General features: G+C 45.5%; 1 protein-coding gene across 3 annotated transcripts in view; it reads left to right on the top strand.

Moving 5' to 3' along the window:
- Positions 1-5357: 5357 nt before the first annotated feature.
- BACH2 (BACH transcriptional regulator 2) overlaps positions 5358-23483 on the top strand; it is a 190011-nt gene continuing 171885 nt past the window's right edge. For 2 of the 3 annotated variants that reach the window (XR_015257977.1, XM_086743288.1), the window contains exon 1: positions 5358-5943. The gene's annotated coding sequence lies outside the window, so the exon portion shown is untranslated. The remainder of the gene's footprint in view (positions 5944-23483) is intronic. The other variant, XR_015257976.1, reaches the window with a different exon arrangement.

The following is a 23483-nucleotide window of genomic DNA, read 5'->3' as shown; positions in this document are numbered from 1 at the left end:
CCCTCCTTGTTCCAGATGTTGCAGATGTTTTCCCTCCCTCAGTAGTGCTCAGGAGAAAGGAGCTTCTTCTCCAACCCTCTCGTGCACCCCTTGATTTGCAGAAGGACAGCCTTGCCAAGGCAGACGCTTTGTCCGCACTCTCACAGTTTGCTGAGGATATCTTCCCCTTTCTGGATAACTGTCAAGACAGAGGGTTGTTGAAAAAATGGATTACAAGGCTTTTAAGCAAGCTGAGATAAAACAAGGTTAAGCTTTGTCCACAATTGCTCTCAAACGACTTTTGGAGCTGATTTGCCTGTGCTGATTCTTAGTGATAGGGGAATATGAACTGAGATTTAAATATGTCATTACAGATGTCCTTGCTTTTGGAAGCAGACTCTTGGATCATCCTGACCTGCAGAATCAGAGAATTTGCCAGATTTGACCTTTGGAACACTAAAAAAAAAAAAAAAAAAAAGCAGGTTTATACTATTTTTTTAAACACCAGTTTAAATGCAAATTCTAAAATGTTACCCACTAATTGTAAATAATAATGAACATATTGATTAAAAAAAATTGAAAGCAGTAATAGATTTAATGAAAATCTCAGAAGGTGGCACTGGTTTACAGACAAAATGGGCAAGGACAAAGCCTTAACCACGCTGGCTGTCTCCAGGGCTTGCTGTGGGCTGCGCTCAGACAGCCTCTCACAGCTTCAAGACACCAGAAGGCTGTTACGATTGCGCTTGCCCTGGGGCTGATAAATTCTGACCTCCTATAGAACCAGTGGAAAGAATCATCTTTAGGTTATTCTTCCTATTTGTATAGCGTAGGTATTGTGATTACTTTTCCCAAATTTCTGTACGCCAAACGGAAGTCCAGCAACCCCAGTAAGCAGGCGATCTTTTTTTGAAAAAGATAAACACCAGAAGAGACTCTACCTTTTAACTTAGTGACCATAGGACATGTTTTGGACATAATGCGTAAACCTTAATGATTCCTGACCCTCGATTTCTTAACATACGAAGTCAACAGCTCCTTAAATTCCCTTTCTATTATGTTATCTGCATCTATTTTTTCTAAAGGTCAGTGCCTGCCATTTTCTCCTACCTTGCTTCCTGACACTATAATTTTAGTCCAAGTAACAATGCTTTGTTAATACTTCAAAATATTTCAAATATTCTATTTCACCAGCTCCTCAAAATACCACGCCGGAGATCTGATGCCCTGTGCATGGCAAATGTTCCTTTGTGGAGCTTTTGATGTGATGTCAAGCCACGCTGCGGAGACATTACATTGTGGATCTTTGGTATCACGCACCATGACAATGTCTCCTTCGTAGCCATCACAGTCACTGAGTCAGGGCGTGCTGCTCGCACTGTCAGTGCTCTGGGAAATGCAACGTACCTGGGGTGTGTTAGAATCTGGTTGCGAAAAGACATACAGTGCCTGTAGCATAATCAGTAATCAACTGTGAATTTCTTAATCACTTCAAAGAAAATGATGCAATTTCATGAATTCTACCTGCACATCCCAGGAGAATATGTGCATAATTACCAATAATGACTTAGGTCTGTGCGCAGGACCAGGGCTTATCCAGGAAAGCTGATCTTTTTCACCTGAATACTGCAGGGTAAAACACACTTCGGAAGGAAATGACAATTTCCTCAATTAAAAACTGCAAGATTTGTCCTTATTTTTCCTTTTTTACTCCTTCATCATCATTGTAAAGATCAAGTTGCATCAGATCCACTAATGTGTTGCTCATTCATAGAGTCTTCGACTCAGTGTGGTTGAAGCCGAGACTGCAACAAAAGTTGTTCTGTGGGGTACTTTCATCTCTTCCATCGCACTTTAAATTAGGAATTACCTATCACCAGCAAAAAACAATTTGTTTTTATAAATACGTGACTGAAATACCTTGCAATACACAGAGCTCTCCAACAAGTGGCACTATTAAGACTATTCAAGTTACGAGATTGATATGCAAATGAGATGTCAGGAAGGGATGTTGGGACATGTTTTACAATATTGCATTCCATTTAAAATCTTTTAAATTTACATATGAAATATGACTGAAATAGATAATCATAATTCAGATATTCTGGAAAGTTTTGTGTTATCCATAAAGAAAACACTGAAAACTGGGTTAAGTGCCACAAGCTCAACCAGGCGGTCCTCTCTAAAGGGATAAAATAGCAGCAGTGTGCAAAACCCATTTAATTAAGACATTAGAAAAGGTAACGTGTAACCAGGAAATTTGTCCATAGAGGTGAGCTGAAATCAGTTGTTGAATGCATGGATGCAACCTTTTCTTGAGGATAGTGTTGCAGCATTCACAGCAAGTTATCTCTCAAGGATTCGTGGGACAACTTCTAAATTGTACCTCTTCACATTTATTCTTGTTGTTGTTGCTTGACAAATTGTGGATCATTTTGAAGGCCCACACATGACATCTCTTCAATAATTACTGTTTGTCCGGCATATATGTTTGGCTGTACTTCAAGAAAAATGGTCCTGAAACAGCTACATACACAAAAAAATTGAGGCGTGGAGATAGTTGATTGCAATGGAAACAGGATCAGACTGGATTTGTTGCTGGAATATGAAATGGGAAGTCAATGCATTAAAATGTAAAATACATGATACAAAAATAGCCCTTTTAAACAGTAGGTTTCATTTGGTTAGTGTAATATTCCTTCTGGCTTTGAAAATCAACTCTGTCAGTTTTTCCCCAGTTACACAGGGATATAACAACCATAATAAAATCACGATCTGAATGATATACAGCAACCTGAACTCTCTCTTCCATTACGAGTTGGTCATCAAATTATTAATAGTATTTGAGCACTAAAAGCTGCATAGAGGTGCCTGGTGAGTTTTCAAGAAGCCTATGTGCCCAAACCCTGCTTGGCTCTAGCTTCTTTCTCTCTGTGCTGATCTCCATCCTGCGCCAAGTGTGATCTGGTTCATGCTGAAGTCACCGCAAATTTTATCACAGGGTAAACAGAATAATAAAATCTAAACTGGACATTGTCACTTTACGCTTCTTTTATGCCAAATAGTAACATTAATTTTAAAATGTTGGCCAGTAAGATAGATGGCAATTATTGTCCCTTTCAGAAATGTGGGCAGTGTATACGGAGCGCTTTGTTGAGTTTTCTGTTTGGCTGGCTTTGACTACCTAGAGCCATATCGCCTGCAGTGCGTTGTAAATAACAGAATACGTGCACTTTGAATGCAGTGGCATAACGGGCACGTAGCGTGCTAACTAAAGCATTACAAATGCTGTATGGCTTATTTTTATCTCTCCGTCCTTCTCAATATAGTATTTTTATCTCTCATGCCAATACAAAATTATTTTTGTGTCTCTAGGAAAAACAAGGCGACAAGAAGACTCAGTCCTGCCAGCATTTAAACACATCACAAGTCCCCTTACACACTGCGGGACTTTTCACGTGCTTAACACTATATATGTCTGCAGAAGCAGAACCTAAATAGCACTTGTGAGCAAGGCTTTATATGAACATTGCTTGGAAAGGGAAAGTGAAGTTTACGAGTCAAATTCTCCAGTGGGGTGCTATTCTGCAGCCACATGTAGCTAGGAAAAGTACAGGTAAAACGTCACCGAACTAAAACACTTTTCACTTTACACAAGCGGACAACCGTGCAAAATGCAATCCGGGAGAGAACTAAGCTTTTGAAAAGTGACAGTATATTTATTGTTACACACAAAGAATTGATTTTGTGTTGGTACACAGTATTTGCATACTTTTCTGTAGTTTAGTACACTTTGAAAATGCTGGTAGCCTGATGGAGTTGCTGCAATTTCAGAAGATGTCAGTGAAATAACTTTACAGAAATTGCTGCTCTCTAAAAGACATGGAAAATACTATCTATCCTCTGCCTGTAGTGAAAGGGGGAAACAGAGGATGAAAACAATAAAAACTGACATAAACACAGAAAAAATAACAAACATGCACATGTTAATTACTGAACGTGCTTTTGTTAGCAGCAGGTCACCATCATTCTTTATTGGCATTTACTGCAACTGCAATGTCTTTTTCAAGACCACTGACCCAGGAAAATGTAACCCTCTAGTTATCCAACGCCCTTTAATTAGAGATGTCTCCAGAGATAATCTCACTCACGGCCCCTATTGTGAATCATTTATTTTCTAACTTTCCTTTTTAACAGTCGTCTTTCATCTCTCTGTTTTTCTGCCCTAGCCTGGCTGAATAACTCGGCCATGTAGAACGCGGTTTATTCATTTACCGGTTCTCCCAATTGCATTTCACGTCTCGTGGCATTTGGGGTCTTGCTCAGAAGCGCTGGCTCCCAGCACCGGGATAATGCGCATCAGGAATAACAGCTTTCCACGCGGCCAGAGGAACCATGGCGCCAGGCCTTGTGGTGGGAAAGGCCTCAAAAACGGGCACCTCACACTCGCTGAAGCCGGGCCAAGGACGAACAACCCTCTTGCTCTGGAAACACTTGATGGGGCTTTGGCTTTGTTTCCAGTCTCGGGAGCACTTATCTATTCGTGTGATGTTCAGCGGGGTTGACTCATGACTGTTGGAGTCCTACAATATAAGTAGGACGAGGTTGCTCCAGGGGCAGAGGGTACCACCAGGACCAGCACCCAGCCTCCACCGGCAATATGGGGTGCCCCGGTGGGTATTTTTCACCCTGTCCATCGCAGTCTGACCACAGCCACCGCCGGGGCGAGGCAGCGTCCCTCGCCCTGTGCACGGCCAGGCCTGGTGGCAGTGGCGGGGCCCGGCCTCCCCCATTCGCGTCGCCCGGCGAGGTGCACACCCCACCGTCCCTCCATCGACGACGCGGCGGGGCCGGGCCGGGCCGGGCCGGGCCGGGCCCCTGCGGCCTCCTCAGGCCGCCGCCTCTGCCACCCCCCCGCCGCCATGGCGGCCAACGGCCCCGCGCGCCGCGGACTACGGCTCCCAGAGACCCCTGCGGCCGCCGGCGCGAGCCCCGGCACGGGCTCCAGCGGCACGCGCGCACGCACGCAGACACGAGCACACACACCCCTCCGTGGGAAGAGCGGGAGGCAGGGAGGGAGGGGGCGAACCCGCTCCGCGCATGCGCTGCCCGCTCCCGGCAGGAGGGGCGGGGCAGGTGGAATGTCAGCGGCGCCGCTATTCGCGGAGCGGCCGTACGCCGCTTTACTGTGCGTAAGGGCCGGGAGCGGGCGAGGGAGCTGGGCGCTGCGCCGTTGGCGTAGCGTTGTTGTGAATGGAGCGGGCGGCGGGGCGGGGCGGGGCGGGGCGGGGCGGGGAGGGATGGATGATGTCAGCCTGCGAATGTCAACAATGTAGCGATTGAGGGGCGGGGGGCGGCGCCAGGCCCGGGCGCGCGAGGCGGCGGGCGAGCAGAGCCGGGCAGCAGCGGCCGCGGCAGCAGCGCAGCGCCGCCTCCCCCTCCCCACCTCCGGGCTGCCACCGCCGCCGGCCCCGGGTGCCGCTCCGGCAGCGACACAGCCGCCGCGGTGCCGCTCTCCTCCCCCCAGCCCCCCCCAACCCCTCCCGCCTCCCACCCTCCCTCCGCTGCGGCTTTCTCTCCTCCTCCGGCCCCCCTGCCAGCCCCCTCCCTCCCCCTCCCTCCTTCCCTCCCTTCCCCCTTTATTTTTCTCCGCAAGACTTTGGCTCTGGAAGCAGCTGGTTCAAAGCAATCGCCATGTGATGAGCGTCTGGGTCGGGGTGTTTTTTTTCCTTTGGGGGGGGGAGGGTGCAGGTTTCTGACGGCAGAGAAATACCCGTAAGAATTTCCGAAACAACAGCAGCAGCAACAACAAGAGCAACCCCCTCCCCTCCCCAAATCTCCTCAGCCGTAACAGCCCCCCCCCCTCCCAACTTCCCCCGGGCCCACCCCACGGCCTCTCCCACCCACCACCACCCCCAGGCTGCAGCGAGGCGGGCGACCCCCCGAAAGTTGCGCGGAGGCGAGGTGAGTGCGCCTGTTCCGCCGGCGAAGGGGAATGGCGGGGGGGGGGGGTGGGGGGAGGTAGAGGGAGGCGAAGTTTGGGGAGAGGCTGGACGGGGTGGGGGAGCAGCGTGGTTTTGTTTTTTTTTTTCCTTTCCCTCCTCCACCCGCAGCAGCTGTTGCACGGGGTTACTGGGGTGGTGGGGGGGGGGGGCTGCACCCCCGCAAGCCCCCTCTGTGGGAGCGCGGGGTGCGCGCGTTGCGTAACTGGAGGGGCGCAGCGGGCGCCCAGGGGTGCGCCCGTGTCCGGACGGGTCCGTGGGCCGCCCCCCACTCCCCTCCTCTCCCCACCGCCGCGGCCACCTGCAGCCGGTCGGGGCGAGTGGGCAACCGAGCCATCCCCTCCGTACTCCCCCCCCCCCGCCCCTTTCTACCCCCCCCCCCCCCAACCTTCCCCTGCAATTTGGGGAGAAAGCCGTGAACTCCCGTGGCGGGAGCAGTTTCTTGGACGGTTAGAACGTCGCGGGTGGGCACGGCGGCGCGAGGAGGGCTGGCTGTCATGAGAGACGCGGCGTGTGAAATCCTGCCCTCGCCTTTTGTGGAGCGGGCTATTTCTGGCGCGGGTGCCTCGCCTCCAGCGCCTCGGGTCCCGGGAGAGCCTTGCCTTGTTGCCCCCTCGTTGCTTGAAACCGCCCCCCCCCCCCCCCGCCCCCCCGGGCCCGCTCCGGCGTGACGTGAACCGCGTTCTTCTTTCTCATAATAATAAACGCGAGGGGCAGGGATGACGTCTTAATTAAAATTGTTCTTCAGGGTGCTGGAAAGGTTGGGAAATCGCGGTGTTGCTGTTCGCTCCTGTTGAAGCCCTGGTAGAGTCGGCGAAAGCCCATTTTCCAAGACTTTTGGAACTGTCCCTAAACTTGCACGTGTTTTAATTTGGTATCCCGGGGCTCGAGCTAGAAGCAAGTTGATTTGGGGTTTGTTTTTTTTTCCAGGCTGGGAATTGTCTGAGGTTCTGGTGTAGATGGTGGAATGCTCTGCAGTTTGAGGGTGGTGGTGCTTTGGGTAAATTGACTTCTTCAGGTATGTAAAGACTGAAATGTGAGGTAATTGTGTTTGATGAGATGGATAGAATAAAACGTTACGGTCTTGTGTTAAGCTGGTGTCGCAACAGCCCAAAACTGGTGTTTTAGGAGTCTATGTCTGACAGACAGAAATAAAATTCCACTTCGGATATGGACTGCTTCTTGTAAAAGTCTTACCTTTCATTTCCACCTGCCTGGCCCCTGCCACTGGGAGCTGGACACCTGGGCAGCAAAATGGATCGGTGTTGTTACTTCCCTGTGGTGCTTTGAACCTGGGCTTTCAGCATCGTTTTTCACATTTGACCCTGCAGCTTCAAAAGTGCTCCGCGAGAAATGGAAGGAAGCCGTGGCTAATTGGAAAAGTAGAGGCTCGAAAAAACAGGATCATAGGTGTCGTTTTCCTGTTAGTTTGCTCTGTAATGCTGGATGAGCCATTCAAACAGATGTACGTTGGTGTGCTAAGCTGTCGAACGGGCAAGAAAGGTCCCTAGTGATGTGGCAGGTAGGGTGGCTGTCAGGATATTTAGGAATCCTGTGCAGAAATGCTCCGTAGAGGCAGAGTGCGTGTTTCTGAGGGATGCTGGGCAACTCTGTTGTGTAATTTGTGCTTAAGCAGTTACCTTTTTTTGAAAACTTCTACAGTTGTGGAGGTCGAATGGGAAAGGTGCACGCAGCAGGTAGCGACTGATGCACATGCTGACAGATCCCAGCTGGTTGATCGTCAGCAGTTATTTATGCCTGGATATCCCACACTGGGAAACAGTGCTAGGGCAGGTATTAGTCGTCCTTCTCTGACCTGGAGGCACATCTGGAACATCTGTTGGTATTAACATCATGCACACTGCTGGGACGCTCCGGTGGTGTAGGTGGGATGCCCTCTTCTCCTTCCTTGTTTGCTTTCTGTTGTTCATTTTGCAGCAAGAAAACATTGTCTGTTTGTTCTTCTGTGCTGGCGTGCAGAAAAGTTAGAGAAAGCACCTAGCTTAGAATAATGGTCCAAATCTTAATAAATAGACATTGACACAGCGCTCCTAATATATGGAAATTCAGCATCATAGGCCTCAGAGACTTGTTGAAATTAATGAGTTTAATAAAATCCCCGTACTGTATAGCAGTCTTGTGTATCTTTCTGCATGTGCGTAATTAATGACAAAGCTGAAAATAAAACTCTGTCTAGGTGATGCGTAGTGCAGAATATGTGATAGAAGTTGCTCGCTCTTGCTTATTATAAAACTTCCATTGCTTGATTTTTCTGAAGTGCAGTAGCTATTTTTCTTAACAGGGCTGCAGTATGATTGCCAATTAGTTATTTTCCTCAAGGTTTTCTCTAAAAATATCACCAACCATGGAAAAAAATAATTGATGATCACATTAAAAAAAAAAAAATCCAAGGAGAATGAAAAGAGATGCTTTCTCATTTTGTGCCTGTGTCATTCATATTGGGTAGGACAGATAAAGAGGAGACCTCTTAGAGCCCAACTAAGAGACATTCATGGAACTAAGCTGAAAAATGAGATGTGTAACGTTAATGTATGCAAAGTAATAATTTTGGTAATAATGATGTTTTTATGCAATAAACTGTTGGTAAAAATTTAATAGCATTTATTGTGTGGCGTGAACAGACTCTCTTGTGATTTTAATTTAGGTAGTACGAATGCAGTTTATATAGTCAAATAAAAATGTACGTGCCTTTCTACTCAAAGGAATGCACTCTGAATAGCTTCTCAGTTTACAAGTTGCATGAACATACCTGTAGTGTTTAGCAGATCCGATGAACGTTTGAAGGCATGCATGTTTCCGTCTTTTACCTCTGGGTCTGAACTTCCAGCGCGGCTGATTTCGGGCGTGATGGTTGTATATTAGTGGTTTCTGAGTTGAGCTATGTGGGGGAAATAAACCAATCATTACATTAATGTGTGGAAGAAAACTTGGATTTAAACTTAAAGTTTTCTCTAAGTTTGCGTTAGTCCTGCTGCTTTCAGCATTCCTCCGGACTACAGATGCTTTAAGAGAATGTGGAAGAGAGTCTTTGTGATATTGCAGTTCTTTACTGATATCTGGGGAGGTGCCTCAGTGATTTTGTTGTAGGAGCTGAATGGACAGAAGATTTCTGCCCCCAGTAACTCTCTGAGGTTTTCCAGAATAGTGCTCAAACTGCTTATTTAGCTTTTTACCAAAAAAAAAAAAAAAAAAGTCATCATCCCTTTAAATTCAGCCAAAAGACATTAACCTTGGCAGCTGCCTGAGTATTATGCATTCATTTGAAGCTTGCATCAAGAAGATGTAAAGTGTATGAATATAGCCCGCTGGGTTGCAGTGTGTTAGTTTTGCCTTTTAGTTAGGCAGAAACATCTTTATAGTGGATTGAAAAGAGCACTACTTACCGTGCCACTCTTGGGCTATGAATTATAATTTTGAAGCAGGCAAGCATTGGAATGCATACAAATGCTTTTGTGGCCAGTGATGGACGAGTTACTCGAACTAATGGTATTGATCAAAGAGCAACCACATGTTCAGAACAGGTAAATAAAAAGGAACAAGGGAATAAGTTCAGAAAAACCTTTGTGCTAGAAGTTTATGTGTACGGCAGAACTTCGATCTGTCAACAACTGGGTTCAGAAGACTCCTCTGCTTGATCGTATTGATCTTTAGGCAGAAAGAGCCGCGGCAACAACCTGAAGAACACCAGCTGCGCTGCACCGGCATCTCGGCAGATTGGTAGACGTGGCCCCGTTTTGCTGGAAACGGGTTCCGTGCGAAGAGCTCCTAATGCGGTGGGGGCTGAGCTGCAGCTCCTACGTGTGTAACTCCCCTGTCCCTCCCCGATCTCTTCTGCCTCTGCTCCCCCTTTGCTGTTGACACCTGCTTGGTGCAAACCTGCCCTCCGAGCGAACTGGGGTACTTTAGATTCCGTGCCTCAAAGGAAGAAGAGAAAGAGGTGGTGGTGGCTGTAGGGGTACGAGGCACCAGGACTTGAGGTACGCTGCTTTCTTCTTTTTAGTGTGAAAGGTGACCTAAAGGGGTCAGATCCTCCCAGGTTTATTCCAAAGACCTAGAATTTGCATACAGCTTGACCAATAACTTTCGCTGCTGTCATATCAATGGAGCAAATGCTTGAAAAGCTGTTGGTAATGAAAAACTTGGGAATTTCCAGTTTACCCCTAGTAGGAGTTGAAATGGAAGCTGGAAGCTTTTTTTTTTTTTTTTTTTATTTTTTTTATTTCCCCTGGGCTTTGAAAACACTCAGCTGGGCTGTGATGGGTAGAGATGTGCATAGGTTGAAAGGAGTATCCCAGCTAAGAAAAACAGGAACTGTTTACTGCCTATCACTGTGCAGGGCTTCTGGGCTGTGGAGCAGCAATTTTGTTTTTTGAAAAGAGGAAAAGCAGTTATGTCTGTTTAAATAAACAAAATGACCCTTGACAATCCTAGCTGTAGCTGACATCCACTGAGGTTTGTGGTTGTTTTTTGTTTTTTGTTTTTTTTTTTGTTTTGTTTTTTTTTCTTTCTTAGTGATTGCTTTAAAATTTAAACCTGAACTAGGAAAACAGGAACTGTAGGTGTGGAGGTGTTCCTTTACCCTGATTTGCATGCAGCTTGTTTGGTTTTTTTTTTTTGTTTTTTTTTATTTAGTGGGTAGGTGTGTTCAGTGTATGTGCGAGCAATTGAACATGTCAGCAGTTTCCTACAAGCTGCTCTTGCTGACTCACGTGTCTGGTGCGGCGCGGAGCTACCCTCGCTATAAAACTGTCCTGGAGAGGAGGTGCGGGCAGAGAGGCCATCAGTGTCGAGCTGTTGTTCAAAGGTTATTTTCAGTTCTTCGGTCACTGCTTTGCTGTGGTTGTCTCCCCCGGTGATACTGAAACACCCTGTCATTTTGCCAGGTTGTTGTTCTGCTGGGTGCATAGCTTAAAATCCAAGCGTGTTGCACCGTTGCAGAGGTTGTGCTCGAAGTGCATCTGGATGCTACAGATGCTCAGCAGGACTAAACCTCTGGGGTTTATTTTGCTTCTTTTTTTGTGAATGGGACATTACAAAAAAAAAAAAAAATTCCCCCGAGCATTGTTCCCAATTTGGATATGGTAAGTCCAGCGTATGAATTGTATTGCAGGCTGTACAGTCTCCTACCCTCCACCCCTCTTTACAGCAGAAATCTTTAAAGCTAGCAAGAAATTCTGATTAAACTTTAAAAACCTGGGTTCAGCTATCTTTAGTTTTCAAAATTTTGCTATGCCTTAATCTGTTTTTTATCTCCTGGGTGGCAATAATACTGGCCGTTAGCATGAAAGGATTCCTTCATTTGCGTGAAGATGAAAACTTGCGCTCTTGTACAACTGCTTCTTCATTTACAGGCTCTATTCTGATTACTCATAAGGATCCTAAAACAATAGCTTCTGCTGACTGATGATTTCTAACCGATCTTGTTGCGGTTGTTTTTTTCTACTCTCCTTTCTTTTTTCCTTTCTTAGTTGATCGCAAAAGTCTTCACAGAAGCGGAGTGAATTATCCATCTGCAGTTGTGGATTTACTGTCACGGAGTTTCGATTCGTAGTTGTCTTCTGTGTATTTTTCTTCTTTTTTTGGAATGGGGCGAAAAATAAGTGATCTCTGAAAGTGTGGTAAATCAAATCAGCTGGTATAAAACAGACTTTAATAATAATAAGGTGAGTTCTTGTCACTTGTTTTGTTTTTAGTCAACTACTTCGACCAGTAATGAATAGAAAAACCACATTTAGAGCTTTGTAACACATGAAGAAAATGGGTGTTCTTGGTTTCCGCCAATACAAATGACTCATCAGTATCAGTAGGGTTTCTACTTCTAATAATAAAACTGTGGAAGACCTTAAAAACGTGTGGTTTTGGCCCCTACTCTTAGTGAAAGGTTGGAAAATATTACTTTGAACTTTTTAATTAAATTGTGGAAGCTTTAGTGATTTGCTGTTCAACAGTGAAAGATCTCGTACCCTCCCCAAAAAAATCTAAATGTATCACATCTTGCAGTGCCCCTCTCCTGTCTCCTCAGTGTTTTGCGTTTTACCGCGGTGAGTCTTGCCCACACATAGTCTCGATGTCAGAGATGCGCATCTGGAAAATATAATCTGTTTACGTCGGGTCGGGGGAAGGCTTGGCACACTACCCTGTCTTGCCGAACTGCTGTTCTCTCCACCTCTCTTCCACTCCGGTAAAGAGAGGACAGTAAGGTTGCTGAGTGACCTGTGTGGCCGTTTGAGCTGGGGTCAGAGGATCTAGAGAGGAAAGTGAACGGAAAACAGGAGTTGAAGAATAAAGAACAACTGCCGGATATGTCTGTTGTTACCTAGGAGGAAACGCACATCTTCCAGTAGTGAAAGTGATACTGAAAAAATGGCAAATCAGAAAGCAATCTATTAAATGCTCCTTTTTCTTTCTCTCTCTCTTTTTTTTCTTTTTTTTTTTTTTTTTTTTAAAGTAATAGTTTTCAAATGTGCCAGCATCCTTTTGTGAAGACTCTGCTCCATGTGCATTGCAACAAAGCAGCCCCTGGCGCACAGTGCGTTTTGTTTGAAACTGTGCCTTGCAGAATGCAAGGTTACTTTGTTTTCATGTTAGCAGAGCATGCCCTCCGTGCTGTTACAGTATATCAGATTTTAATTCTTTTATGCGAGGTATTCTACTTTTAATGGTAGTCCAATCAGCGCCTTCTGATCTGCTGCATTAATGTATCGTGTTGCTGCCTGCTTTCAAGTTGCCTGTGTTGTTACAAGATTTAAAGACTATAAATGAGGCAGAGCTACTCTTTCCTTCCCTGTTAGAGTGAAAATTCCAACATTCATGAAACCTTTGTGTTTACTTTCTCTGCTGTTGCAATATTTATATTAGTAAGTTCTTCCTTATAAGGATGTGATGGTTCTGTGTTTCTTATTCTGTTTTAAAAGCAGGGTGTATGTACTTCTTACAAAATCCATTCTGGGGTAGAGTCTCAGTAAATATAGACCTGTCTCAGCTCCCTTGGTGTCAGCAGGGATCTTTTACCACTAAATATTTAAATATATTTATGTAGTTTTTGCAGAAATACCTTGGATGTGTTTGTTAGTTTCTTGTGGAACCAGGCTGTGATGGAGAGTCTTTGTCTTGTGGCTCCTTACTGGGAAAGGCACATTAAAAATAGAGGCGCAGAAGCCTGTGGAGATGTAACTTTGAAACATCTGAAAATCCAATTGTTTGTTACATAAGAGATATTTTACTATTTTCGGATCAGTATAGGAGAAAAGGCCAATTTCCAACTTAAGGGATTTATTTATGGACAGTTCTTGCTGAAGTTCACAGAATAATGTTCAGTAAGGACTGCTGAACACGATGTCAGTGGTTGCTCAGAGTTCAGGAGGACGTAGGTTCAGCACTCTGATTTCAGCTTATTTTCTACAGACCTCACCGTCGGAAGTATCATGAGGGTACGGGCATGATGAATGAATAACGCTGACTTGGAAACAGGAGTTGTGCGCAAAATTACTGAGGGCTGGGCCCGTGAAGGGCAACAGATGCTGTCGCTACTGAATTTTGAGACTCTGCTTCTGCTCTGCGTCATCTCCTCTCCTTTCCTTGCACTCACCCTGGCACCTGTCTCATCCCACCATGGGCCAGCCCCAAGAGCTAAGTGGGCAGAAAGTTACTTGTTGTATGTGTAGAGTTAGTTTTCTGCTGGTTGAGTTTACTGCAGGGTCTGGCAAGGACCTGAGAGGGCATCAAATTAAACCAAAATTTGTGTAAAGTCCTAGAGCTGGACCAGGAGACACCTGGCCCCTTAAGCATAATGACCATCAGAGCATCGTGCCCCGTCTCCTGAAAGTCATGCTCGTCTTGCTTTTGCAACGTGGTGATGCTGCAGGAAGCCATTAGCAGCCTGTGCCAAGCTTAACCTGTAACTTGGCAGTAGGAGCTTGCTGCCAAGGCTTGAGCAGTTTGGGTTAAGACCAGGGCCGTTTAATTTTTGCCTGTGTTTGCAACTGACAGTTGAAATAAATGTTTGAGGAAAACAGAACACAAACAAACAAGTCTTCTATGTTAGCCAAATGCAAAAATACTATCTTTGCAAATATTCAAATAACTGTTGTTATTCCCACCTCATTCTGGTCAGTCATGGCCTGATGTGACCTGGTCATGTCACTTATTTCCCTGCTGTGATCTTGGAAATTTAGATTTTAAACCTAAGTTATAGCTGAGGAGATGAGCAGACCTGGTGACTGGGGAGAGGTTTTTTTTGAACAAGATGGCTGCGACTGTAAACCCTCTGTTCCTGAGCAGTACCAGCAGTATTTTTATGCAAAGTTGAATGCTGACCGTGCATATTAGGCAAACTTATGTCCAGAACTTCACTGGCAAAAATCAAAGTGTCCGCAGACTTTGGTTAGGTCCTGCTCTTGAGCTGAGAAACTTGATTTCTGCTTCAGGTCAGCTTCGGGTAACTGTTAGGCCAGAGGTACTTCTGTGCATTGAACCCATAACCTGCCAAATGCTTCTGACCCTACTTCTCCTTTTAACTTCATTTCACATCCCTTCATTTATTCCTGTAACTCTTATTAAATGTGTACTGAGGGGAAACGTGGTGCAGTATTCTTTTTACAGAAATCTGAATGAATCGACAGTGTGAAGTGGTCGTGAGGCGTGTCAGGGAGCTAACCCCAGTGTAAAACTCGTGGTAAATTGCAAAACTGTTGCGTTGTTTGTCGTCGTTGGAAGTTCATGGGCAGTGCAAATACAAGCACTTTGCAAGGAAATTTTTTGTTTGTCTTTTTCCCCTTCTTGTTCCTCTTAGTTTGTCTTATTATTAGACTAAAAGTAGAGTCAGTGATTCATTCAGTAATCTGTTTCTTGGACAGTTAGTCATCTGCCAATTTGTGTTAACTTTCCACTTTGTTCAGAAAGTGAGTAATGCTTAATGCACTAACCACCACATTCCAAGCTTGAAAAGCTGTGAGCATCATTCAGATCGCCTCCAAACTTTCTCTTCAAAATTTTTTACCGTTCTGTAAGATCAAAGCAAGTAAGGTCTGGCATGCCGTGTGCTACAGCTACAGTCCAGTTGTTTTGTCTAGCCCTGGTTATTAAAGCAAAACTCAAGGCTGTGAATGTAGCACACAAATTCTGCGTAGGCTAACCTGTGTATTACTTAATCAGTGTAACACTTCTTGTTTTTCTTTGCAACTCCTACTTTCGACAGATAAATATTGCCTCCTTATTTCCCTCTCTCACTCCCCAGACTGCCACGACTTTGTTAATTTATATTGTTCCCTGTCTCAACAAATCGTGGTGCTATCAAGATTAATTTAGTAAAAGTAGCTTGCAAGGAAAGCAGGACCTAGTATTAGCTGCTGACTGCAAATATTTCTGGTACTTTTTGTTATTCTTTTTGGTAGAAAAAAAATAATTGTGCTGTTAAAAGTGTTTTCTATATAGAACTTGAAGCTGTAAAGCCTTCCTATAGCGATCGGGTAGATATTTTGATCTCAAGGTGATGCCAGTCATTTCTGAAGATGAACACAGTATTTGTTTGAATCACTTGGCAGAATTTAACTACTTTTTTCTTTCTTATGGAAACTGGAGTAGCATGAAGAGTAACAAGGTCAGTAATGTCACAGGAGAGCTTTATACAACCAAAGTCTTTACAGTCTGCTCTAAAATAGCATGAAAGGGCTGACTACCACGCTCGGCAGCAAAGGAATTCAAAGTGCAGGAGAGACTTCAGTGCTACGGGAAGGGTGCGCATGCATGGAAGGTCAGGTGAGGTAGGGGTGGTAAACGTGGGTACCAAAAGTGGTCTGCTTGGCCCGATACTGTCCTTGTGCTTTCCACAGGCACCTGTGTCTCCTCTGGTTTTAGGATGTCCCTAGTGCCACAGTTCTGTAAACAGGTGATGCAAAAGTGGGTGGATGGGAAGGAATAGCCTTTGGTTGTAGGGTCTGTAGCCAACTTCTGCCTCAGAGTAACAGGGTAAAAGCAGAGAAGTCTGTTGGAATGATAAAGAATTGACTTAGTCTTGAGGAGAAGGTAGGGGAAGATCCATTTCCCCATTCCTAGAATCCAGTTCCACTCCATGTAAATACCCAAAATGTAGCCATCTTCCAGTGTCTGGCTTCTGAAAGGTTTTTCTTTGCAGCCTGACTTTGCACACCAGTGAGTTTGAATAGTTTGGTTAAGCTTTGGACAAACAGCCATGTTGGGGATGCTTATTTGAATGCCAGCCTGTGAAATGTGTCCATCCTAATTACCTGTGTATTTTCCAACATCAGCTGCGTTAGTTAATGCACTTGCCTCTTCAGACTGATTGCAGCTATCGTGTTTCAAAAATTACTTGTTTCTGTTAGGTTGTAGTTTCGGCTGTTGAGCTTTACTTTTCAGGAGCAACACTGGATCAGAATTTGAAAATTTCTTGGATATATCTGCTTCTCAGTTGGCTCGAGCATGAGCGGAGCTTTCACCTGCTTTTGGTTGAAAGGCGTCCAGGAGCCAAACTGTACGGGTGTGACTCCCCTGCCTGATTTCAAATAAAAAAGGTTAAAACAACATAGGATTGCAAATGGAGGGACCCAAAAATAGTATCAGAATAGCTCAAGAAACTCTCTGTAAGATCAGCATGTTATAAATTTGCTCCCTTTTTTTTTTTTTTTCCAAAATCATAATTTCCACCTTCCTAGAAGGCACTGAACCGACAGAGGCAGATCTGCTGCCCGCCGCAGCCCGGTGCAGTTGGTGGTGTGGGCGACCGCGCCTGTGGCTCTCCTGCTCTTGAGCCAGAGGGAGCTGCCGGTGGGCGCTGGGTTGGTGGAGCCGTTGGCTGCCGAACCCCCTCCGCTCTGCCCCCACCCCAAATAGCATGTCTGTACCCACCCCAACGTTGCTTTTAGGTTCCTGATTTAAACCTCAGGAGCGTTATGAAGAAGCTTGCCTCCTTGCTAGTTTTGGGGTGGGGAAGAGAGAAGAGCAAGGGCTGAGGTCGGGGTTGCAGCTCTTGGTGTGGTTCGGCACGCTCTGTGCGCATGTGTCTCGAGCAATGCCTGATTCACCACCTGAAGTTGATATGGGATTTTTTTTGGGGTTTTCTTTAGTTGTTTTTTTTTCTTTTAAAGGAAGTGATCTGCCCAAAGGTAAGAATTGGTGTCATTGCGTTGGATTATGAGTAAACCAAAACTGCAAGGAATGACTTTACTTTCAGCCTTTTGCTCCTGACCTCCGGCGGTCGACGCTGGGCAACAGACCTTGGGCGCTCAACTGGTGCCGGAGGAGACGGGCACCTGCCTTTCACAGGGGTGTGCAGCATTTGGGGGATCACTTAGGCTGGGTTTGGCACTTTGGGTTTCAGGTCACCTGGACTGGGCAAAGGAGGAGGCTGCAACATTTCAGCTGTACTTGGTCTAACACCTGGCACAGCTGCTTTCCTTGCTTGGTTAAGAGACTGTGGGGTGAAGGAGAGATGACCAGGTGCCCAAGACCTTCTAGTTTTTGAAACTCAGATAAAGGGCAGTGTTGACTGTTGCAAAGCTGAAATCTTACTTGAGGCATTTTTATCTGAGGATTTTTTTCTTTTTATTTTTTTTTTTTTTTTTTTATTTCCCCACCCTCACCCACCTTCCGTTTGTTTCCCGACTGTAAAATTGAGAACGTTCCCATGAAGACGGGCACACCAGTAGCATTTGTCCTCCTGCGCGGAGAGGTGCCGAGGGTTGTCCCGGGTATTTATAGAGGGGGTGCCTCCCGCCCCAACTCGCTCTGCAGGTGCGCTGCTCAGTCGGTTAAAGAAACCACGAGTTGAAGTGATCGCCAGGGTGAAACTGTTTACAAATAGCTTTTTAGTGTTTGTTTTTATATTTAACTCCTTCCCCACCCGTGGGCTCCTCCCCTGGCGTACTGGCGAGGCTGAAACGGCTCAAGGAGGGAAAAATCGTTGCTGCCAAATATGCAAAGCACCCCAAGAGTTTCCAGAGGACCCTCGAAAAGAGAGTTGCTTCCCTCACGGCAGAGATCTCATGCCTTTTCTTTCCCCGAGCTCTACTTGTTCCTTTCTGCTCCTTTCTCATTTGGGATTTATCCCTGCATGGGGGTAAGACTTTTTTTTTTTCTGTGGCTGCTGGGGCTTTTTGGTGGGGGGAGTTGCCTGTTTGATTTGGTTTTGTTTTCTTTTTTTAAGGGCTGACAACTGATTAAAAGATATAATAACTACGTATTTGAAGCCAGTGGAGGCAGGGTGCCCTTCAAGCCCCCAAGTCCGATCCTGCTCCCCGGGCACTGGCTCCCACTGTCCCCAGCTCCGTGGTCCCTGCGGCTGGGCACCTTCTCTCAAGCACTTGGCGTGCGCTCTTTTTGCCCTAATTTTAGCTTATCGCAGAGAAGTGATCTCAACCATACTGCCGCATCCGAACACGAGAGGAAATTCAGACTTTTTTTTTTTAAATAAATTTTCCTTACCCATGTTCAGTCGCGTATGGAAAATTATGGTCAAAAGGGTGAAATTTCATTGCTGGGTGTTTAATCTCAAAACCACAGCTCCCAATACCCAGGACGCGCTGGTGATAATGCCTTCTTATGGCCTTTTTCCAGCACCGTGTAGGTGTGGGTAGGTGTGTGTGTGTGTAGGGGGGAGAAAGTGACAGGGCACGAATGGGATGGAGAGGTCCCTATTGCCCCTTTGTCTGCTTTTCTGGTTTATTTTTTAAATTAGAAACAGGGAGAAAGTCTGGCTGCCTGCAAAGTAGGTTAATCATTGCAAAGACTGGGCGCTGACGCTCCATGTATGTATTTTCACACATGTGCCGATGGCTGCGTGCGTACTTTGCGGCTGGCGCAGTGTAGCTGGAAAGTATGTGGGAGCGCGTCTGCTTCCTCTGAGGCTGCTACAGGTGGGCAGAGGAGGAGATGCTTGGGGTGAGGTATGACACCCACTTCCTTTGGCATCTGTTGTTGCGCGCTCGAACCCACTGCCTCCCCAACAGCCCAGCGGCTGCAGGTCGCGCCTGTGGTGCTTTGTCTTTGCTCTTACTGATTTGCTGTTGCAGGTTTATGACTAAGGTTGTGGTTTAATATGCCCTTTTTAGGTATGCCAAGTGTTTAAAATTATCTAGTGTTGCATTTCTTCTTTTTTTCTTTTTTTTTTTTTTCTTTTGTCATGACCTTTTCTACCTTTAAGTTTCCACAGCTTTTAGATGGCAAGAAGCATAACTTTATTTTAAAATAAAAAGTTTTCCCTGATTGTTACTCATCAGCTGTGAGTACACATTTTTTTACCTTTGAAAAGATTGGTTTTTGAGATTAAAGAAGTTCATAGCCTTTAAGGTTTAAAAATCTAATACTGTTGGTGAGCCTTAAACCCAAATAAAAAGAAAACTTAAATACCTGGAATTTGTGAGGAGGCTCGCTCTATTTAGATGAGATGCCTGTCTCCTGCAGCCATACCTCAAAAAATTTGGTGTTAATGTTTGCAAGTGCAGATTCATTTCCTTGTAATTTTGAAGTCTTTACTTGAGGGCCCGTAATTTTCCTTGACAGTTTGGGTGCTGCTTAACGCCTTGGATATTGGTTGAGTGTATCAGATGTGTGCTCATATTCCCTTACGTTTCAGATGAAATGCTATAGCCTAGCGAGCCTTGCTGCCATTGGGCTAATGGCAAAGATAAAATCGCACGTGCTGGCTTGGGGAGGAGCTGGGAATAGAAGTGAGTGGACTTGTGCTTAGATGTACATCTGATTAATGTAACTCCCTTCTTTCTTAATAGATTGTGCAGCTTTAGTACCTACTGATTAACTTTTTTTTTTTTTAGTTCATGTCCTTCTCTGCCACAGAGTGGGGTAGACTTTACCCACTCCTCTTCTTATTGAAGAAGAGGGTGTTTTTCCCATGGGAGTTCCTGGAATATCTGGCATCAGCTCGCAGTTGACATGAGCTCCAAATGCTCTCTGCTCAGGGGGAGCCCGAGTGAGTTGAGCTGTCAAATGTAGCTATTAGATATCAAGCAGAGGTGTAGAGCAGTCTTTCTGATGTTCGTGCCACCTCGTGTCTCGTTGTTAATTGAGACTGCAACAAAAGGACCCAACAGTAGTTGTAGGCTGCACGTTTGGCACTTTTGAAAATGTTGATGCACAGCTATTGTGGAAGTGTTAAGGCTTGATTTGTGTTTTGGAAAGGAGTAACTGCAGGGAAATCTAATGCAAAGTCATACAGAATTAAATTGATTTAATTTGGGAAAAGGTGCTGAAGGTCTCATAGCACTTTAGTTCAAGTTCATCTCCTGCAGAAATACTGCCTAGCTCTTGTTTCTTGTGTGTTATTTGCTTTGGACTTGAGGTGGCTGGTCTTTGTAACCCTGCAGTCCGCTTGCCAAAGTCCTTGTGCAGGTCAGGTCCTCCTGGGCATCCCTCCTTGAGTGCTACAGGAGTGCCGGGAATGGCTCAAGTAGAAGGTGCCAGTCCTTCTCCAGAAGACTGGCTGCCTTACTGGTGGTCCTGGGAGCTCCTGTGGACTTCACCCATCTCAGTGCTGGCAGGGTGACAGCCAGTTCCTGCACCAGCAGAGCCCTAGCACCTCTCGGTAACGCAGTCGGTGGGAATGGCCCCTGAACCACTCGGGAGGCAAAGACTGGCTACCCTGGTTTAGGGGCTGTTTGCAAATAGGAACAAGATGAGGGAGGTTGAGTTGAAATAGCTGTAAATGTTGTGTGCAGCTGCCAGGCTGGAATCGTTGGATTAGAAAACGAGAGAGAAGGTGGTGCAAAGCCAAGTAGCAGCTGAGAAAAAAATCAGAAATTACGCAAAGAGTGAAAAATGAGAAGACAGTCAAAGCCCTGTCCTCTGTCACATTGGAAAGGGGAACATATGATTAAAATTCCCATGTCGGAGTAGGTGATGCAGGAATTAAAGCATGTACCTGTTCCAAGTTACTGCTTTCTGTGCAACCTCACTTCAAAATTAACTCTACCAAAAAAAAAAGAGCTGCTTGCTTACAGGAAACCATGTTTTTGAGTAGAAGATACAGTAAAAAGACAGGGTGGGGCATACATATGCTTTATTGTATGAAAGCAAAAGGAGAGCTTTAAAACATTTGAGTCCCCAAAACAACACAAGCGTTTAGTTCAGCACGCAGAACTTGCATGCTGGCCAGAGGCACGTGGCAAATGCAATTCTGATTTTATTTTATTTTTTCAGAGGTCCTACTGGTAGAACTAAATGAAGCAGATCAAGATCTCACCGTGGCTGTGGCAGAAAAATTAGCACCACACTTTCCAGTGGAAGCAGAACAAAAATGTAAAGCCTGCCAATTACATTGGAAACAGCTCTTAATTTCCCCTCTCCTCCTCCTCCCCCAAAGGATGAATGGCTTACTCTTCTGGATGGAACTTTGTGTAATGACTCATAGTTTTATATGGATTAGTGTGAATATGTAGGTGAGGGAGACGCTGGTATCTGAGAAACTATATATAGTGTCTAGGAGAAGTGTCCTGGAACGCAGAATAAATGAACATTTGGTCTATTTCTCTTGATGAATTAATGGAAACATAAATGCAGAATATCTTCCTCCCTTTACTCCACTCCCAGTTGTGCTTGGCAGGTACAAAGGAGCCTTATGATGAGCAGAGGATGTGCCTGTATTGATAACTGAACTAGTCACTAAAACAAGGGTATCCCCTTTGCCCTGTCTGAAATATGTGTGGACAGTGCTCCAGGAGCCAGAAGTGTGGCAGTGCAGACAGCAGCAGTGAGAGTGGACGGTTTCTGTGGTACCCTTTGCGAGGCGGTTATTGTTCCGGTAGGTTTCCAGCAGGGAAAGGCGGGTGCTCCATGCCTCTTTGGATGACGAAGCTGCTCTGTACCTTACTGTGGGCAGCAGCCAGAGGTAAGAGCATCGCGCACCTTACTCATCTGGTGGCACTTTAACATGCACTTTTGTTAGTGTGTCCCCGTTGTACCTGCTGCTGTACAGGTACAGGGCAGCCACGTTCGTGCTGGGCTAAGCCAAAACCTCCTGGGTCTGCAGTCAACTGTAGCTGGTAACATAAGCTGGCTGAAAGTGTGGGTTCACACAGGGCTTCTCCAGTGGACTGATTTTTCCATCTCAGGGCTCCTATTTCGCCCTCTTCTCTCTACAACCATTTACTAAGCATCCACTTGCACCAGAGTAGCTAGTAATAAAACCCATATCAATGAACATTCAGTTTGGGGGGGGGGGGAGAAAGACAACCTTTTTTTCTTAATGATTTTTCAAACTCGGCCATTTCACTATGTTGCTCCTAAACAAGGCTACTGAAATTTAACTTGAAAAAGGTAAGGGGTCCGTCAGTTGTAGTAGAAATGGGATCAAGCAGATGGGGAAAAATGGAAATGCATTGAGCTGGCATTGCTGCAGATGCACGCAGTGGGGCCTGCACCCTTCAGTGTAATTTTCTTTTCCTAGTCTGCTGCAACGTCGTTTGCTCCCTGGGGAAAATGATCTTCTACGTGGAGTGTCCATTAAGGGCAAAAGTGAGAGCGAGAACAGTTCTTAATGTCCTTGTATGATAGTCTTATTTTAAAATTAGGCCTATGTAATGTCCAAAAATCTGACGTAGTTAGGTCCTCCTTTTAGCATTTAATTATAAGGACCTTATTTTCACATCTCAGACTTGCAGACATGTGTCATGCTAGCATAACAGTTGTTAAGAGGTAACAAGACTGAAAATCCTGAGGTCAGTCCTGAGCTCCTGGCCTCTGCTTTTCCCCTCTGCGTGTTGCTGGTCTTCTCTGGGAGGACCCTGGCTGTGGAGTCTCCTCAGTTCACTGTAGGAAAAAACTTTTGACTTTTCCTTCAAGCAAGATGCTACATGAGGCATTTTCTCAGGGTGCCGTGGTACCCTGGGAACTTTTTCTGGAGAAGAGGAAATGAATTTTCATTAAAAACGCACAACCAACAACAACAAAAAGAAGCAGCTGCTTCTCATATAACTGGAGGGGAGTCCAACAGTGTCTTCAGAAAAGTAGACTTTTTTTGGGCATGTGCAGTATCTCAGACCTCCCACCATCAGATGTCCAGGAAGTCTGACTTCCATTTTAAAACTAGTACCTGGCGTGGAATAGAGTTGTACTGAAGTCTTATTGCCTAGAAACCCAAACATGGAGAAATCAAGAATTTATGTAGTTTGGTGTAATTTCTTGCAAAGAGATTAAATCCCAGTGTTTGTCTTGGATCCCCAATGCAAGGAGCAGGAGGGAGTGGTGAGAGTATTTTATGATTAATGAGCCTTTCTGCATATGTTTCTCCTGCCTCTTGGCGTTTTGTAGTCTCAGTGACCTAGCTTTTTGTTTCTTTTTTTTTTCTTGTTGACGCTCTCATTAGTAGTCTCCTGAGATGCAAGAATCCACCCTCAGCCAGCGGGTTGCTTCGTGGCTGTGAAGATGTGGGCTGGTTTACTGTCCTTGGACCCCACCGGTCAAATAGGTTAGGGTTTCTCTCCCATTCCTGCCATCACTTCTTTTGTTCTCTGC

The sequence above is a fragment of the Chlamydotis macqueenii genome, chromosome 3 (genome assembly GCF_036417535.1).
Source record: "Chlamydotis macqueenii isolate bChlMac1 chromosome 3, bChlMac1.mat, whole genome shotgun sequence".
Classification (NCBI taxonomy): Eukaryota; Metazoa; Chordata; class Aves; order Otidiformes; family Otididae; genus Chlamydotis; species Chlamydotis macqueenii.
Note: the sequence above shows the minus strand (reverse complement) of the source record. Positions and strands in the feature narration are given on the sequence as shown.